A 20,614-nucleotide genomic window follows, 5' to 3' on the forward strand; every position below is an offset into this window, starting at 1 on the left:
CTGTTCCCTCTCTTCCACTTCTCCTGTAACTCTCTTATTTTTCCTATTATATTATAGTAGTCTCCCAACTGGTCTTCTAACCACCAGTCTGTGTTCTTTCCAAGTCAACTTTCACACGACTGACAAAGCTTTGGTTTTTTTTTTTTCCTGCTATACTATGCTAGTCATGGCATTCTTCTACTCAAAAAAATCTTCTGTGGATCCCCACTTCCTACAAAATGAAGCCTAAACTTGGAGCCTTGGCAGTCAAGGCCTTCAGTGAACTGGTCCTACTTTATAAAGCCCCAGGCTTAGCTCAGATTCTATGTTTTCTCTAAATTTAACTATTCTCTATTCTTTGTTCTCATCTTGCCATTCTCCCTCTCTGTAATCTTTTCACCAAACTCATATTTGTGTCTTCCTTCTTTCAGAGTCCAATTTGGGCATCATATCTTCAGTGAAACCTTCCACAAACCATCTCCCATCTCACTTTTGTCCCATGACAGTAATCTTTGCCTTCTCAAATTCCTTAGAGTATTTTGCCTGATCTGTACTGATCTGTCTTATCTAATATAGCGTGGAGGCAAAGAGAAGGGCCTTGTATCTTCCATCTTACATAAGTGTCTTTTTTCTTGAAGCTTTTCCATTTGTGTTCAGATTTTTCCTCTAATCTAGATCTTGTGCAAGGCACACTCAGAGATGCTCCATCTCAAGCCACTGAGGCTCAGACTAGCAAGTCCCTAAACTCCCTCCTTAAAAACAACAAATTTTTTTTCCCAAGAGCAGCTCAAACAGCTTGCGATCCAATACATGGCCTCTCATTTCCCCCCTTGATATTCCAGATAGTCTAGTTAATCAGGAGAGAGGGGAAAGGTTACTTGGATAACAGAACAAGGCTCATATCCAATCGACCTTTTCAAGCCATGGCTTGTAAGAACAGTTTTGATAGGAGGAATATCTACTAAAGTCTCCACAATTGGGCTGCAATATTGAAACTATCCTTGTGACTTAATTGTCTCAGGGTAAAGGCTCAGGATATGGTTACTCTTCGTGGTCATGTAAGCAAAAAAAAGGCACTTCAGATGATACTTTGACATTTGTTTGGCATGCTACTATGAATAACACAGAGAATCCTTTCCCAGCCCTGACAGTCCTTTCACTGCTATGACTAAGTAAATCTCTTTTTACTAGCAGGATTACAAGTGATTTATTCTGTTGCAACTTCAAATCTGAGGTTCCATGCTAACCTGAGTCAGGCCTGAATATCTCACCTATAAAGCTTTTTATTGGCTTGTATTCAAACTTGGAAGACTCTTGGAAAAATAGTTGCTCTTTGTGCCCTTCATATGATCACAAGATTTGATTGTGATTTGTGTAGGCTATAATATATTAATGTTATAGATCCTTAAAATATTGATGCTGAATGAATTGAAAAGGCACTTATTGAGCACTATGTACTAAGGTGCTATGAACCTAGCTAACTACACACCCAATTCCTTTTTCCCCCTTCCTCCTCTTTTATTGTTCTACTCAGATCACTCAGGTTACTTTCCTTATTTCTTTACAGACAATTGAAAGAAGTTAAAGTAACATTTTCACTGCATATGTTCACCACTGTCATTAAAAGCTATTCTGATGAATGACGATGGTTCTTTAAAAGGTCTCCCTCCAACCTGACTTCATCCATCCATGTAAAGTTTTTCCCTTCCTCCAAGTCATCCTATATACAAATTCCCTGAACCCATCATGATTCCTATCAAAAACCTTTCAGTTTAGTAATAACACCTAACTCCTAGGGTTATTGTGAAGATAAAATGAAGATAAAATTGTGATGTTGAAATGAAGATAAAAAAATCTTGAAGATATTTGCAAACCTTAAAGTGCTATATAAATGCATGTTGTTATTTATTGTTATTGTTCAGTGTCTTCCCATTGCCTACATAAAATAAACTCAAAGCCTTTTTCTCTGGCACTAACATTTCCATGGGATCCACATCCTTCATTAAGCTTTTCCTGCTTTCCACTTCCAGTAGGAAGTGATGTTCACTTGAACTCCCACAATCCTTTTTCTTTTATACATTTATCAAATAACTTTGCAAGTTATATGTGTACAAATTTGTATCTATTTTACTAAATTTAAAGTACTTAAGAGGAAGGAAGTGGGGGTGGGGAAAGGCCCAAGTCTCATAACTATTGACTGCTTAGCCCAGTTTTTTTTTTTAATCTGACGATTTCATTGGGTTGCACCTATGCCAACACACTGTACAGAGCTCCCATTGAGGAAACTCTCCCCACTTAATGCCCATGGATAAGTCACCTGCAACTAACAGTCTTCTGGGGACAACAAGATGATAAATGACTTGCTCATAGTCCCACAGCAAGTATTCCTCTGAAACAGGAATTAAACCCCAGACTTTCTGAGTCCTAGAACTTCCCTTTATCTCTGTTGATTCTCTTGCATATAATGTATCTCCATAAATGTTTATTGACAGAGCAAATGGGAGTAAATTAACCCTTTAGCACAGTTACTTTTTAGAACTAGATAAGGTCAGTCAGTTTTAGAGATAGTGGCATAAGACAAACAGGTTTCAGCAGGGGAAAAAAATAGAGTTTTTGGCATGATGGAATTTAGATTTGAAATGAGGACCCCACAGGTCCACTAATTTAGCTGAGATAAGGAGGGAAAGAGCTGTTGGGCAGGAAAGTTGATGAAATAGCAGAGAGATATGACAGGGAACACAGAGAAGTTTGAACTTGACAGTTGACTCAGGAGAGTTTGTATCTGTAAAAAAAAAATAAATAAAAGGGATAATGGAATATGGGGGATGACTGGTGGGAGTGTCCAGGCACATGGTAAGAAAGGCAGGCAAGACTAAAGTGTATCTGTTCATCAACCAATAAGTCAGAGAACAGGGATGCTTTAAATGCCCACTCTTTGCCAGATGTGGTGCTGGGCACTGAAGATACAAATCCAAAATGAAAACAGTTCCTGTTTTCAAAGTGGAGGATTCATCAACATTCCATTGATGAAAACCTGTGGCAGTGGTGGTCTGGCCAAGAAACTTACTCTACTGTAAATTTGTGTTAATTTTTAAAGACAGGCAATTCAAATTTATATCTCTGCAAGTTCAGGCCTTTGCTCTTATTTCTTCCTTTTGTAGTAAAGCAGAACAAGATGAATCTTTGTCTGGCCATGTTTTCTCCCTACCTTCTTTTTTTCATATTTATTTCCCTCTTATTTTCTACATTGTTTCCTTCTTGAGCTAAATCCCTCTATTTCATGCAGGACACATTCCTTAGTTTTCTCTGGTCAGTTCCAAACACTTCTGTGTGAATAATGTTCTTCTCTTATCATCATTACTATATTTACCTCCTCTCTTTGGTGGTGGTGAGGGCATATATATGTATACACACACACACACACACATACACACACACACACACACACACACACACACATATATATATATATATATATATATATTTAGATAGATAGATAGATTGCTCCTGACAGACTTGTAAATCAATTGTAAACTGCTCCTTTTCTCTCCCAGAGTTCTCTGTTCTGTATCTGAGGCATTAAGGCAACAGGAGGAAAAGAAGGAACCACAAATGACTTTGTTGAATCATTGTATATAAACTGAGTGGCAGGGACACAATGTTCTTTTCCCTAAGGTGGAAAAAATAGAGGGCACTGATTGTGCTTTCCTAGGAATGCATCCTTACCTCAATACCTCTTGTGGAAACAGTGATAGTAGCTGTTAGATTTGTTTCCTGACTCTTCCTTTCCTGTCTACTTATGCTTCTAGCATTATCCCTATGGCTTCTTCTCCTTGATGACCACACTTTTCATGGGGTATCACTCTGGGATGGACTCCAAGTAGGATCTCCTTCTTATCTCCCCAACTTTTCTAGAGTTAAAATACTAAGAATTATGCTGCTATTCAATGGATAGATACATGAGGAAAGGGCAGACTCGTGTAGCAAACTCCTATTATTATGGTTTTGTTGTTGTTCAGTCATTTTTCAATCCTGTCCTAGTCTTCATGACCCCATTTGGGGGTTTTCTTGGCAAAGATACTGGAGTGGTTTGCTATTTTCCATTTTTTAAACCTGTTATGACTCAGCTTTTTTCTATTATTATTATGGCCATTTTTTTTTGTCTCTTCTTAAAAATTTGTCAAGGCTATTTTTCCATGGGGACAGCTAGATGGCTCATTGGATAGAGTACCATGTCAGGAGTCAGAAAGATTTGTATTCAAATTCAGCTTCAGACATCTGCTAGCTGAGTGCCCTGGACAAGTCATTCAACCCTTACTTGCCACAGTTCCCCATCCATAAAATGGCAACACACTGGAGGACATGGTAAATCCCTCCAGTAACCTTGTCAAGAAAAGCTTGGGGACAAGTCCATGAATTCATGAAAAGTAGGGCACAACTGAATAGAACAATTCTTCCACATGATTGCTCTAAAACTCTCTCTTTCATTGAGTATGTAGGTAAGCAAATACTGAGCATTTAAAATGTGATTTTCTTTTTACCTTTTATCCTATCAAGTCGTGAGAATCATATGTGGCTTCTGAGCTGGAAGAGACCTAATCCAACCCCCTTATTTACCAAATAGGAAAATGATTACTAGGTGGCTGAGGTCATTGCCCAGAGTCATGTAAGTCGTGTGAGGAGCCAAAAAGAAATCCATGTTCTCTAAGTCCAAATCCAGCTGACTTTTCCTTGTGCTATACAGAATAGTACTGACAATTAGTAGAGGATGTAAGAGACAAGGTTCATTGTCATTTTATTCCTCACTAACATTCCTGTAACAATTTAAAGTTTATCAGGAGTTTTACATACTTTATCTTATTTGAACATCACAAAAAAGCCATGTGAGTACAATCCATTGGCGAATATAGGATACGAAAATGAAGAAAGCACTGTCTTTGCACTCAGTGGAACTTGGTTCAAATCCTACCTCTGCAACTTATTAACTGCATGCCCTTGGGCAAGTCACTACTTTCATTCTCATTTTCCTTATCTCTACAATGAGGAAGTTAAATAATATGGCTTCTAAGGTCTAGATTTGTAATCCTTTTATGAAAGTAGTGTGACATTTAACTATATTTGAAATGAGTCCTACTTAAAAAAAATAGATTTGCCACCACTAGTTTTATCTTCATGAATTTCAGTTGTCATTGTTCATTTGTTTTCAGTTGTGTTTAACTGTTCTTGATCCTCAAAACTCATGAAGACCTTGCATTTTAACAGGGGTGAGAACAAATTCACATACAATTATATTATCTTATAAGTATACAGTGAATAAATTTAAATATATGCAAAATACTTGAGTACAAAGTAGCTTTGGAATGACTATCCCTTGGGGATAATAAGAAAAGGCTCCTTGCAGATGATATGTATATATATACACATATGTGTGTTTATTACATTTATACATGTATGTATGTTTGCATATATATGTATGTGTGTATATATGTACATTGGGGGTTCTTGGCAGAGATACTAGATTATCCCTCTTCAGATATACTCCTTCTTCAGCTCATTTTACAGATGGAGAAACTGAGGCAAACAGGGTCAGATGACTTGTTCAAGGTCACATAGCTATTAAGTGTCTGAGGCTAGATTTGAACTCAGGAAGATGTCTTCCTGATTCCAGGCCCAGAATTGTATCCACTGTGCTACCTAGCTCCCCATCCTTATGGATACAAATTCTGTAATTACAATAAGAACTGAGTAAAAAACTCTGAGTAAAATTCCTAATCCTTTTGTGTCTTATTTCTTCCATCCATAAAGTCAAAGTAATATCTCTTTCCATAGAATCATCACTTATCAAAGCTAAAAGTTGCTGAAGAGAACATCTGGTCCAACTCATTATTTGACAAATGCAGAAAATGAGATCTAAGGAATTAAATAATTTGATGAAGATAATTCATATAGTCAATAAATGATAGAAATAGTATTATCACCATCACCAAAATTTTCTAAATCCTAATCTAATGTTTTATAAAAAAATTGAAAAAGAAAACTATAATCCTTTGAAGTCAAGGTGAACTCATTATCATTATATTTTCATGTTCTTATATTCATCTAGCATTTTGTTGCTTACAAAGTGCTCTTATGAAGGATTTTATTTGATCATATGAGAAAGGACAAGAATTAGTATCCTATTTAACAGATATCAAAACTGAATCATAACAAACTTCAAGTTCAAGCAGTAAACATCATAGAAAGAATTCAAGTTCTGATCTTTATAACAACTAGTTCTGGACACAGGGTTTGGGATGATGTTGATATAATCAGGTGTAAATGTTTTTGTTTTTTCCCTTTCCCTTTTAATTTTTATTCTTTCCACCCTTTCCAAAATCCACTCCTCATTCCTCAACTCCTGTTTCTGGATTTCCTTTATCCCCTCACCCTTTACCTCTTGATATGTACTGCCCTCTAGGTATCCCTCTCTTCCCTCCCTTTTCTTATCCTCTTATCCTCCGTTCTCTTAATCTACTCTTTCTTCTTTTATTCTTTCAGTCTCCCAAGAGGACTGATTTTTTTTTTCTTGATGCTTGTAGTATTTTTTCCTTAAACTGGGGGCTATGCAACTTAACAATGACATTCATGTGCATTTCCATCTCTGGGCCTCTTCAAGGTGGTAATCTGTGATTCTATCAATTTCTATTTTACTGTTTCTAGAACTTCTGGGCAATTTTCCTTGGTTATTTCTTGGATTATGACATTTAAACTCTTTTTGTCTTAACTTTCTGAGTGTCCAGTTATACTTATATTGTCTCTACTTGATCTGTTTTCCAAGTTAGTTCTCATCATGATAAGAAGTTTCACATTCTCTTCTATTACTTCGCTCTTTTGATTTTGCTTTATTATTTCTTCTTGTTTTAGGAAATCATTAGCATACCATCATACAATTCTACTTTTTAATGCATTATTTTCTTCTTTAAGTTTCTAGATCTTTTTTTCATTTGTGTGATCCTTTTTTTTTAATAATTTTCTTGATTTTCTTGAATTGCTCTTTTTTATTCTAATTTTTCCTCTACCTCTCTTGGTTTTTGAGGTCTTCTTTAAGTTTTTCCAAAAGTTCTTTATTATATTTCTTTGCTGTTTTTGAAATAGGCATTTTTACTTCACTGTCATTTGAGTTTGAGCTGAGATCTTCTCTGTCCCCATAATAGCTATCAATAGTTGTGTTCTTTCTCTTTTGCTTGCTCATTTTTATTTATTTATTTAATTTTAGAAGCCAGGCCAAGAGACTTAATTATTGGCTTTTTCAAGGAGTCCCAGGGTTCACATTGTGTGAAGTATGTTATCTCAGGTTTCAGGGTTTGTGTATGTGTGTGTGTGTGTGTGTGTTTTCCTGGCTCCTATTTATTTATTATGGTTTTTATAGCCCAGAGTATATGTAATTCAGGTCCCCTGCTCAAATCCCAATCTGTGATTGATCTTAAGTGCTCCTATCAGAGCTGGAGGACATTTTTATTATCACAACTGGAAGCAGCCAGTCCACCTCCCTCTGTGGTGACAACCAGGGATTCTATTCTCCTAGGAGTGACCACAGCAAACATACTCACCAGTGTGTACTGTTTCCTCACTTTTCCCTTTCTACACTTTTTTTGGGGGGCCTCCAAATTCCTGATTTTTAGCAATTAGGCTTGAGTTCCTGCCTTGGATCCTGGCACACAGCAGCTCCAAGGTGTCCACTCCTTCAGTTTCTGGCTGCCCCAGAGCCTATAGCACTGGGACTTGGGCTGGGTGAAAGGGAGCATTTGAATCTCAAAATTGGCAAATGGCTACAAATTAGGACTTGACTTACTATTTTGTTGATTGTCTAGAGTTAAAATAGTTATGAAGGAAATGTTAATTGAGGTGGAGAAAGGACAGAAGACATGCCTACAACATAAGTTATATAAGTGTAAAGTAAGTGACAGTCAAAATTTAAACAGAGGAACCCTGAATCCACATCCCATTCTCTTCCCCAAACTATGCTGCCTTTATTTATTTAAAAACCCTTATCTTCTGTTTTAGAATCAATACTAAATATGGGTCCCAAGGCAGAAGAGTGGTGAGGGCTAGGCAATGGGGGTTAAATGACTTGTCCAGGGTCACACAGCTAGGAAGTGTCTGAGACTAGATTTGAACCCAAGATCTGTCTCCAGGCTCTGCTTTCTATCCACTGAGCCATCTACTATGTTGCCTCTAAAGAAAAAGGTCAGCATTCTCTAGGTTTTAAGCCAATTAAAAATGTTAGTTAAAGACTGTAATTTCTCATTCACATGGATGGTTCAAGGGAAATATTTAGTTTGAATAGTAGCAGGACTATATTGGAGCCAACTCAAAGATTCAGGAGAGTCAATTGCTAAATGTTCAAAGGGAGAATCTCAAAATTGGCAAATGGCTACAAATTAGGACTTGACTTACTATTTTGTTGATTGTCTAGAGTTAAAATAGTTATGAAGGAAATGTTCATCAGAAATTGAATTTAAAATATGTCATGCATTCATTTTTTTTCTGAAGGGCTGATTACTAAATACTTGCCAGCACATCACTAAATAGTAGATATATGCTAAAAGAATGTGAAAGCATTAGATTAAGGTCACAGAGTCACAGATATCACTACATAATCTAACACCTTCATTCTACAGAAGATTAAACTGATATTCTGATAGATAAGTAATTTGACTAAGATCCCACAAGTAGTAGGTGACACAGAATTCAAATTTGAGTCACTTGACTCTAAATCTAGGACTCTTAAGCAAGCAGGTTGTTTTTGCTGAGAATAGGTTTGAGAAAATGATAGAATTTTATAGTCTTGGTGACCACCTAGATCAGTCTATAACTAAAGAATTCCTTCTATTACATTCCAGATAAGTGATCTTCTAGTTATTTACCTAAAGACCTCTTGTGGGGCAGCTGGTGCAGTGGATAGAGCCCTGGGCTGGGAGTCAAGAAGGCTTCAGTTCAAATCCAGCCTTTATTATCTGTGTGACCTTGAGGGAAAGTTATTTAATCTCACTTTCTTCATTTTAAAAATAGGAATAATAAGAACACCTACCTCCCAGGGTCATTGTGAGGATGAAATGAGATGAAAATTGTACTTAGTGCAGTTTATAAATAGTAACTATGATTATTATTAGTTAGAGGAAGTTAGAAGGAGTCATTTAGAAGAGTCCAGGCAGGATTCAGAAATCATGGAAGAACTCACTCCCTAGGAAGGAATTGATCTTCTTCTCTTAGATCTTCTCCTCTTCCTTCATCAGTGAGTGTACTGCGAATTATAGAAATTTGTCTGGTGGGGGATACTATGTCCAGCAAGAGAGACATGTTGAAAAGTTAAAGAGGCTAAATAATTTGAGGCAAGGAGCAGGTACCCACACAGAGACACACATACACATGCTCCAGACAGACACTGACACTGAGAGGCAAGTTCAAAGCAGGAAGTAGCTTCAAGGTTTCTGGCAGCAGGGAAGAGAGCTCATGACATATTTGAGAAGATATTAGTCCTGGATGTTGAAAGAAATTAACTTAAGTGAGCCCATCTGAACAATTTGCCCATCAGAAAATGAGGGAGTAAGTGTGAGGCTTCAATCAAAGGAAAAAAAGAAAATCAGACGCTTGGGACCTGGCAGTACCAGAGTCATAATTTACTTTGGATATTTGTATTCTCTCCATATGTACCTCTCTACCCTGCCATTGAAGTTGCCCACTTTTTTCATGGTTATCATACTTTATAGGAGGATGTATCCTAGACATCTGGGTTGGAAGTTTTGTACTTAGCTGTTCTTACCTTGCCATGTTAGAAAATTCCTTTCCTTTGAGATAATTGTGTCTATAGGCTGTATACTCTGTTTAGAAAGAAAAAAAGCTTGCTTGTGGAGGCTGGTGAATGATCATTTTCAGAGTACAGACCTGTAGGGTACTTTAGAATCTGTAAGAGTAGAGACCTAGCTTACAAACCAGTGAATGCTAAGTTATGGAGATAGCCTAGGAGTGCAAGACAAAGGTAGGGTTCTGCATCACCCCAAAACTCTAATTATGAAAAGAATAATTTGTTTTCCACAATAATAGTCCTATCCCCACTTGCCAACATTCCACATCTTTTCCACTTGTTGGTGCTGGCCTTTTATTTATAATGTTAGGAACTTTCTGTTTCTTTTCTTACTGAGTCTAGTCTGTTGCATGATGTAGGTGATTTCTCCATAGGATTACTAGCAAGTGATCCTTTAACATTTTTTTAACACTTCTGGTGATATTTACTGTGTGATGAATGATTGCATTCCATTCTCAGCAATGCTTATTGTGGCAAATTTTTCCACATATATACAATGTGTATTCCCTCATATATAATAAATATATCCATATATAATGCATGTATATAATATAATGTATAGTCCCATGTATATAATGTGTGCATATGTGTATATATTTACATTTAAATATACATCTATATGTGTTGCCTAATGGGTAGTGAGCTGGCCTTGAAATTCAAATCTTGTCTCTGATGTATCTGTCCATAACATCCTTCAAAACTCAGGGCAAGCACTCCCATTTTCCTAAGTTTAATTCTTGGTTTTCCTTAGGTCCTAGTGTCCTTCCCCCAAATTCTTTTGTATCTCTTTTGTATCTTTCATATCTACAGGCCATTCCCAATAGAATATAAGCTCCTTGAAGGCAGGGACTACTCATTTTTACCTTGTACTTCTTCTGCCAGCCTAGTTCAGTGCCTTGCACATCGCACAGAGTAATTAGCAAATGTTTATTGATTGATCGATCAGTTCTGGCAGTGTGATTTTGGGTTAAGTTAGTTAACCTTTTAGCGCTCCAATAGATTTTTCTTTTCTTTTCTTTTTTTAACCATTGCCTTCTGTCTTAGAATCAATACTAAATATTGATTCCAAGGAAGAACAGTGGCAAGGTCTAGGTGATTGGGGTTAAGTGACTTGCCCAGGGTCTCACAGCTAGGAAGTATCTGAGGATAAATTTGAAATGAGGACCTCCCACCTCCAGGCTTGCCTCTTTATTCACTAAGCAATGTAGCTGCCCTGCTCCAGTCAATTCTCGAAGGACTATAAAATGCATAATGGGTGTGAATCTCTATTGATAGAAGGAGTTTCCTCACTTGAAGCTCCCTACACAAATAAAATAATAGGTCTGGAGAATCTATCTAACCATGTATCTATTTAGCATCTGTCTATGTGTCATCTTCTGATGTATTCAACTAAATATCATCTATGTAACCATCAATTTATATCTATCCTCTATTCATCTCATCTATTTCTATCTCCCTAACTATGCATCCATCCATCCATCTATTCATCTACTAATCTATTTAATATCTAGATATCCATCCAGTTCTATCTATCTGCTCTCATCTATTTTTCTAAGAATCTATGATCTACATTTAATTCATCTATAACTATTCTCTTTCTTTCTACTATTGATCATCTGTGTATCCATCTGTTTCTATCTCTCTCATCTCTCAATATGTATCCCTCTATCTCTATCTTCTATATATCTATTTCTTTTTATTATTTTATCATATACCCTTATTCCTTGTCTTATGTACTTGTTACAAGCCCTTTCAAGGAGTATGGTGGAAGTAATGCAATGTAATACAAGAACAGAATAAAAAGAACTTAGTTTTAAAAAGGAAGGAAATCTCAGGAGTGGAAAACTAGTGTAAGCCAAGACTGAGATGCAGTTCTGTCATTCTAGGCTTCTGAAAAAGTTGTAGCAATGAAGAAATTCAAAAGTTCCAGGAAGAGAAGTATGTTTGACCAAACTATATTTGGTCAAATGTTATACATAATTCCCTAAACCCTTTAAAGTCTGATAGCTCCCATATAAAGAACTTCAAGGTTCACAAAATGTTTTATGTATACCGACTTATTTGATCCTTACAACAATTCTGTGAAATATATTCTACAACTATTATTATTATCATTTGATAAATTAGAAAAGTAACATATAAATAAATTAATCGACTGATCCAGGGCCATTTAGCTAAGGTCACGGGTAATATGTGAACCAAGATCTTGCTTTATCCACTATGCAACACTCCCTCTCAATTATAACTATTTGAATTGTAGTTCTAGTGTCCAGGTAGAACTGACCCATTTCAAGATATCATGCCTTGCAAATTCAGCCCTACTCCCGTGACAAAATTTTAGGAGACCAGAATAAAATAAAGAAATACTGTAGTCAGTCAGCCAGAATGTTGGTTGAATGCTTGTGTTAGTCTCTCAAAGCTCACCTATTGATCCAAGTGAAAGCTTTGTGGGGCAAGTCCAGAGCAATAAATCTGTACAGGAATCTGAAGGAAGTCAGGACCCTGAAGATAGTACAAGACACGTGGAGTAGAGATGAGAAGTGGTTCTATCAGTTTCTATCCAACATTCCATTCTTATCATTATGACATCTTTGAGGCACCATGTCATAGAACTGACAGAGTATTATAACTTGAAGGGACTTGAGTTGTACAGCTTCTTCATTTGATAGATGGTCTATTTGGTTTTCATAAACCAACATTCTTTATGGACTATTGGCAAGACTGGCTATTACCAATAGTGGCCAAAGGGCTTCATCTAAGTGACCAACACAGGGCCCTTCATAGAGGAACTAAAAAAATATACGTCATGATTGATGGATATAAATCGTAGGTAACATGTGACCCAGGCTTGTGCCATAATCATAAAACTACTAAATGATATTTCAGTTTCCTGTTCTTAGAGATGAGTGAATGTACATAGTCGCTTTGAGCAACGTTTCTTAATTTATTGGTCTCCAAAATAGGGGCTGGGTAGTGACAATATGGAGGCTGTGGCTGATAAGCCAATTAGATGGTGGAAATATGACCTATCTATGGTAACCATTCATGGCAGTTTCTTCAACATAACAACACTTACCATTCACCGACAACAGGAGAGAAAGTTAAGAGCTTGCAAAGCAACAGGAGAGAAAAGAATGGGGTAATGTGGAGCTGCAATAGATGAAAAAGGTTAAAGGCAGGAAGATCAGTTTGGAAATGAAGAGTCTGGAATTGAGATACTAGTAAAAAAAAAAAAGGTGAAGATGTTCAGAAGGTCACTGGAACCACAAGATAAAACACAAATTCTACTTAATTTGAAGTTTGTGATTTTATGTATTTTTACTATACTTTAAATTTTTGTTGCCTATTTAAATGTGTTTTGTTTTGTTAATTTGATTAATAGTTTTTGTTTACTCAAATTAGAATATGTATTTTTAAAAGCCAGTTTTCAAGTAGTTGAGTTATAAGCAAGTGGTGAACAAGAAAAGGCAGCATAGTAAAAATTTGGTAGTGAAAGAGATGAAAGAAAAGAGGCAGTACCTCATGGAGTTGGGGAGAGAAATGTGGCAGTCAGTGGGAAGATTTGTTCGGATACTTGAAGGATGAAAGAAAGAAGCCATTGTAGATGGAAAGATGATCCATTATGAAGAGGGAAGGGATACACAAAGGAATAACACCCTGTGGGATGAGGAAGGGGATAGGATCAACATAAGATATGGTAGAGATGATCTTTGAAAGGAGGAAAAAGAAGGATAGAAAAAAATGGGCATAAAGAGATGAAGAGAAATGAATATGAAGTCCAAACCTTATCACTTCTATCTTAAAATTTAGTGGAAAATTTATCTGCTAAGACGGTATGGGGTTGAAATTATATAACTGGAAAGAATCTAGAATATTAAGAATGGATATTATGGGAAATATTGTTTCTATAGAGAAAACAAGATAGGATAACATGTTGATAGAGTAGCATTGAGGGCTAGCAAGTAAACTTAGTTACTGTGAATGTGTAACAGGCTAGGTCAGCAAACTTCAGTTACTTTCTCTAACAGTGATCTTTAGTTTAGGAAAAGAAGAGGAGAAAATGTAAAATTGGAATGACCCAAGGTTGGGAATTCATAAAGAACTTCATTGAAGTGGATGATTATGGAGTCCAAGTTTAGTAAGAAGATAAATATCACCCCACCTCACCCCAAAGGAAAATTTTATTAGACCAGGTGAATTAAAACTGGTCAAATGATTGAAAATTGTTGATTTTTTTTCCTTTCAAGGGGAAAAGAGTCAGGTCATTGGAAATGACAAAGTGGGAGAAGAGGGAGAAGGTAAGGAGGTTGTAGCCTATGGAGACAGCATGATATAGTAGAATGAAAACAGGGCTTTCAATCAAGAGACCTGGGTTTGAATTCCACTTCTGACATTTATTATATATGTCATCAGGAGTATGATCTATCCGAGATGCAATGGCTTGCTTTGGTTGGTAATGAGAAACTAATTACTCGACATCTTCAAGTAGAGGTTAATACCTCTTTTCTAAATTTTAAAAGCAAATATCACATTGAGTTTTTAGCTGTCATAATGAATTTGAAGGCTGCAGGCTACTAAAACTCAGAATCTCTTTAATGACAACCAGAAATACCTCTACTATTTAAAAAAAATATTATTGCTGTTTTTTGGAATCCTGACCCTGCCACTTAGTGACTTCCCCAAACTTTTATTTCCTCATTTCCAGGTGGAGGAATAATGACACTTGGTTGGACTGGGCCCCTTCCTCTTTGAGGGTAGAAGGGAGACATGTGGGCAGAATAAAAAGGACTGCAGCTGAGTCCATTAAATGTATTGTCCTCTACATACAACCAATCCATTTTTTATGTTTTTTAGTCTATTCATGGTTGATGTATTCGAAAGTGATTGGAATCTGCTTGCCTTGGATTGGTGCATTTATCAAAGGCTTCAGCTCATTCGATAGAGCATATGAAGAATTACTCCCTTTAACTAAAGTGGGTCATGGTAAAATAAGCCTTAATTTCTGAGCAAGTCTGGTTGCCTGGGACCATGATGGATGTTGCTTTACTTCTTAGAACTGGAACTACTATTGGGACCCTGGGCACAGGTAGTAAGGGTATTGGGCATATACATCTTCAAAATACCTTTTGTCCAGAAAATTGATTTTTAGCATTACCATTTTCTAAATATTGTCTAGTTGTCAAACAAATAATAAATCAAATTCTGAATGGTTGTGTTTTCTGATGTACAAGGTGTAAATGTTTATAAAAAAATTTAATTATTGACTTTCTACAGTCTATGTGAGTTGACTCCAGTATATCCTTGTTTTTATAGTATCAGTAAACTTCATGATTTTATCTGCTGATTCTCTCTTTTTATCTGCCTGCCTCTGCCTCTGATTCGCTATCTTTGCTTGCTTCAGTGTCTCTGTCTCTGTCTGTCTGCTTCTCTCAATATTTCTGTCTGGCCAAATGCCAAAAGATTATTTTATGGGAACCCCATAAGGCAAGTGCTCACTCAGAGGTCAGAAGAAGTAGTATAATATGCTCTTGAGATCTTTCTGTAGAACTTCAGTATCAGTTGTGGCATTTGGGAGATAGTGATACAAGACCACCCAACATGGCACATCCACATCAAAAGATGGCGTTGTGCTCCATGAGTAAAGCAGAATGGCAGAAGCATAAGGAAAAATATGATGTGAAAATCTAAAGACATCTCCATTCCAATTATTCAAATGGATTATTTGTGCCTGAATTGCTCATATTGGACTGATTGGCCACAGTTGAGCACAATGTACCTTGAACCCAACATTATAATAACATTGGTCCCCTTTGAGTACAAAAAACAAAGAGCCTCTATCTATCTGTCTCCCTCTCTGTATGTCTATGTTTCTCTCTACCACCGGTCTGAATGTGAGTCTTTGTCTCTATCTCTTTGTCTCTGTGTTTTTGTCTTTATGCTTTGAAATCCTGGACCCTTCTGGCAGAGGAATCTGGATTATACTATGATCTTCACTGAATCCTCATGAGGATGAAAAGGGATAAAAATGTCAAATGTTTTATAAACCTTAAAATGTGAGTTATTATGAAACCATAATACTTTGGCATTCATGCCAAAGCTGGCACCTAGTTCAGTTTGGAGATGGTATCCAGGATTGTTGCCACTGCCTGTGAGCTCTTCATTCTGATTGAATGTTGAATATGAGATCATTCATCAGTACTTGAGAGAGATGCCAATGGTTTACCCAATTACCCTATATTCCCACTTCAGAAAAAGTAAAGTAACAGCCCAGCCATCATCTCAAAGGTGAATGAATTTATCATCTAGTCCAATCTCCTCAGTTAGAGCTACAAAAATGAGGAAAGTGGCTTGCTAAAGGACAGATAACTAGCTAGTGGTAGAGTTGTGACTGGAACCCATCTCTCCTGAACTCAGTATAGGCTTTATTTCTTTATTTTCTAACTATATCACTGTAAGATCACTGCCCCTACCACCCTCATCTCTCCCCATCCCTGGCCAATAATCTCTGAATTGCCTAGATTATTCTGTGACAATGAGCTCTTGTGAGAAAATCGGGGGAGGGGGGAGTACATGGAAAATAACACGATAGACCAGATCAGATGTTGTATATGATGCCCTTGAGACAGAGGTTGCTCAGGAATTTCCAACCAATCTCCTCACCTCATACCTCCTCTCCCCCAACCAATATAAGCAAACAAAGCTAATTCTGTATATGGCTTCCTTCTGGAGACATAAAAGGCTCTGAATCAAACCCATATCCATTTACACAGACTGTCTATGGAAGGAATAGATGAATGAGTGTGACAGAAAACTTTTCTGCTTGAAATTTATGCCATTCAAATGGCATCAATATAGGCAGCAGGTCTGCCAAATGCTCAATGATGCTAGACATTTCCGCTGCTGGCAGGGACACTCTGAACCAGGAGCAAAACGAATATATTTTTCTGAAGCAAAGACTTATCATTCCCCATCACCTGCTTTGCTCCTCAGCCTTCCTGCCTCAGAGCGTTCCAAAATAACTCAGGGGAAAATAAATCACTTTTCTAAAGCTAGGCCAAGCAATATAATTTTTTTTTTGCTTCTGGGCAAAATCATTTAGATGAAATTGCTTGAAATTATCATCAAATTATTAGAAGTTTTGTGCCTTTATCAAGTCCTAAAACCTAAACAGTGTGACTTCTGAAAGGTGGTGAGAACTGGTGGATGGAGCAGTAGGCTTGGCATCATGGGTTTGAATTCTGCTTCAGATACTTGCTAAACTATATGAACATGGGCAAGTCATTTAACTTCTCCAACCAATAATTTTCCTTGTCTGTAAAATGGGGATGATAACACCTAAGCTGATGGATTCCTGTGAGGATAAAATAGACTAATCTATGTAAAATACTTTCCAACCCTTAAAACATAATAAAAATGTTAACAACTATTATTCATTGATAAGCAAAGGATTGACCATCCTCTTGGATTTACCTCTTCAAACCAAGAATGGTTATTTCTCTGTTTCTCTGTACTTCAAAACTATGCCCTCTCTACTGGAGCTTCCCTTGGGCTTTAGGGCCTCCTTCTTAAGTTAGCCTATTACCCACTATGCCCCACTCACCATGGAATATCCCTTTACATGACCCACTCCATCTATTTCTCCTATTGATGAATTTCTCATAGAGTTTCCACTTTGTGGAGGTACTGGGCTAGTTTGCCTTCATTTTCCTTCTTGCCCTGTTTCTGACTTTCTTTGAACTTCAAAATCATGCAAAGTTCCAGGTACCTTCACCTTATATTTAATCCTCTTGTTTTTCAGTTCCTTTTGTGAATTATCTTCTTCCATTAATAATGTAAGGGCAGCTGGGTAGCTCAGTGGATTGAGAGTCAGGCCTAGAGACAGGAGGTCCTGGGTTCAAATCTGACCTCAGACACTGGGAGCTGGGAGCTGTGTGACCCTGGGCAAGTCACTTGACCCCTATTGCCTAGCCCTTACCACTCTTCTGCCTTAGAGCCAATACACAGTATTGACTCCAAGATGGAAGGTAAGGATTTAAAAAAAAATAATGTAAGTTCCTTAATGGCACAAATTCTCTTCCTTTTTGTTTGTATTTTTATCTCCAGCACTTAACACACACTGCCCAGTACATAGTAACTAACTTCCTTCCTTCCTTCCTTCCTTCCTTCCTTCCTTCCTTCCTTCCTTCCTTCCTTCCTTCCTTCCTTCCTTCCTTCCTTCCTTCCTTCCTTCCTTCCTTCCTTCCTTCTTTCCTTCCTTCCTTCCTTCCTTCCTTCCTTCTTCATTTAGTCTTTCACTGTTACAGGCAACTTTCTTTTAAACATTCATTTAAAAAATTTTTGAGTTGTGAGTTCTCTCCCTTCTTCCCAGTTTCCCTTCTTCATCCCATACTTTCTCAGAGACAGCAAGCAAACAGAGATTTTGCATATGCAAACATGTAAAACATGTTCCCATATTAGTACAGACTAAAGACTAAGACTGAAAATTGGCAGAGTAGTGTTACTGATCAACATTGGTGAAGGAATCCCATTCCTTGAAGTTCTCCACACCATTTAAATCAAGGTTTCTAGGTATCCCTCATATATCTCCCCCTAATATCATACAATGTAGTCATAGAACTTTAAGGTTAAATGATGCAATTAATGATGTAATCATAGAACATTTTGATTGAAGCTGGAGGGGCCCTGAGAGGGAAAAGTCCAACCTCCTCATTTTAGAGATGAAGAATTACAATAAGGTGACTTGGCTAAAATCACTCAGCTCAGCCAAGATTAGAAGCCAAGTCTCCTGAACTCAACTCTTCCCATTTCCTATTGTTCATTTTTATAAGTGTAGTGTAGAATCAGTATACTACAGAGGCACTTTATTGCCTCTAGAAACAAATATAAAATGGCTTTATATTGCATTCATAGTCCTTCACAACCTGAGTCCTTCCTACTCTTCAGCCTTCTTATATATCACACTCGCTTTTCCATTTAGTTCCTACTGCACACTTTGACATAGTTGCACCTGCTTGCTGTTCCTCACAAACACTGTTCCATCTTCCACTACTACTGTAAACATTAACATTTCTTAGACTTATGAATGTTGGAAATTTCACCATTGGGAAATTTCATACTTGGAAAAAATTTCCTACTGATAGTAAGAACTCTATTGGAATGTGAAAACCCTTGGCATTGGAGGGTCCTTCTCCTCCCTACTTAAGACTACTTTAGGACAGAAACCTTTTGCTAAACAATGGAAAGGGCTTTGACCTATGCTTAAGCATAGAACAAGAAGTTCTTTGAGTCATGATTGATTTTAGAATTGATACAATAGAGATACTTGGAATGACAGAACCAGGTCTTGGAACTTACAATCTCCACCCTACTCAGTCTAACAGGATTTAGGAAGGGCTGCAGCATAGATCAAGATTTAATTATTTGAGAATATGACCTACAACAGACATGTGCAAAGGAAACAGACCTCTGGGTGGTCCTGGGTTAAGCTAGAGCCACCATTGGCACAGGGGAGACATCGACAGTGATTGGTAGATGTGAGAACTGAGGGGAGGGATCTTAGATGGTTTCCTTAAAGATAGTGGGGTCTGAGGACAGAGGGAGGAGAGTTTTTTGCTCTGAAGAGAGTTTTTTGCTCTAGGAGGTTTTGCTCTGAGCTAGGTGGCTCTGAAGGAGGACTGAGGAGGTTGCTCTGTTGGAGGACCAGGAGAGAAGGCTGGCTCTGAAGGAGGAGAATTCTCTGGAAACATTTCTTGAAAGGAGGCTCTCTTGAAGGTGGAGCCTGAGGTTGGCATGAGAAGCCTTATCTAAGGAGATCTTGGGTGAGTGATAAAACCAACTGACTGATTTATTCATTCTTATTCCTTTCTTACTTTCTCTCTTTTTCTATTGATTAATCAGTGTATTATAAATTAAATTTCTCTATAAAACCCAGTTAGCTTGGGCATATTCATAAATTGGGAATATATTCCCTGGCGACCATCTTATATTTATATAAAACCAAGACACAGTAGAAACATATTTCAGCGGTCATAATTGATATATATATATATATATATATATATATATATATATATTTCCCTTGCTCCCAAACATTTTAATTATCACAGTTTATGGCTCCCACTCTCTTATCTACAACTAATTAACACTCAAAACTATTTTAGATCAAACACTACACCTTTGTATTGACTATCCAGTATGTCTGGAATGCTTTTTCTCTTCATCTCTGCCTTTTGAGATTCTTGATTTCCTTCAAAACACAGCATGAACTTTCTAACAAAGGCATTTCATGGTCCTCTCAAAGTCAAATTCCTTCCCTGCCTGAGCGACTTTATATATATATTTTAGCTTCTCTTATTATATATGTAAATGTGTGATTTTGGGCAGGGACTTTCACTTTTAAATTCCTCACCCTACCATCTAGAAGAGTGACCAATCCCATTACTTCATAGTCATGTGTCATCTCTTTAGGAGAGAAAATTCTATCTTGAAAACATAAGCCAGTTTCTAAGAAGAGGCAATACCTAGCTTGATTCTGGCCATGACAGGACCATGTGATACTACTGTGTTGGAAGAATCATAGTACCTAGATAAATGCTATACTGGAGATTAATTTCTTATGCACAAGGCACTATGCTAAGCCCTTGAATGATAAAAAAATAGTGGAGGAAATATGGTAAAAGGGAATGAGTTTCTAGAGCCATAGGACCTAGGCTTGAATTTTTGTTTTTCAATTTACTTTTTCTGTGACTTTGGGCAAAATGTCATGTTTTTTGATGCCCAGTTTTCCCCCTG

At 37.1% G+C, this 20,614-nt stretch overlaps 1 protein-coding gene across 4 annotated transcripts in view; it reads right to left on the reverse strand.

Annotated features, from left to right (window-relative positions):
- Window positions 1-12,470, reverse strand: part of LOC103096394 (maestro heat-like repeat-containing protein family member 1) — a 143,553-nt gene extending 131,083 nt beyond the window's left edge. For 2 of the 4 annotated variants that reach the window (XR_008916557.1, XM_056818348.1), the window contains exon 1: window positions 12,248-12,470. The gene's annotated coding sequence lies outside the window, so the exon portion shown is untranslated. The remainder of the gene's footprint in view (window positions 1-12,247) is intronic. The other 2 variants (XM_056818347.1, XM_056818346.1) reach the window with 1 other exon arrangement.
- Window positions 12,471-20,614: the final 8,144 nt, after the last annotated feature.

Source organism: Monodelphis domestica, chromosome 2 (assembly GCF_027887165.1).
Source record: "Monodelphis domestica isolate mMonDom1 chromosome 2, mMonDom1.pri, whole genome shotgun sequence".
NCBI lineage: Eukaryota > Metazoa > Chordata > Mammalia > Didelphimorphia > Didelphidae > Monodelphis > Monodelphis domestica.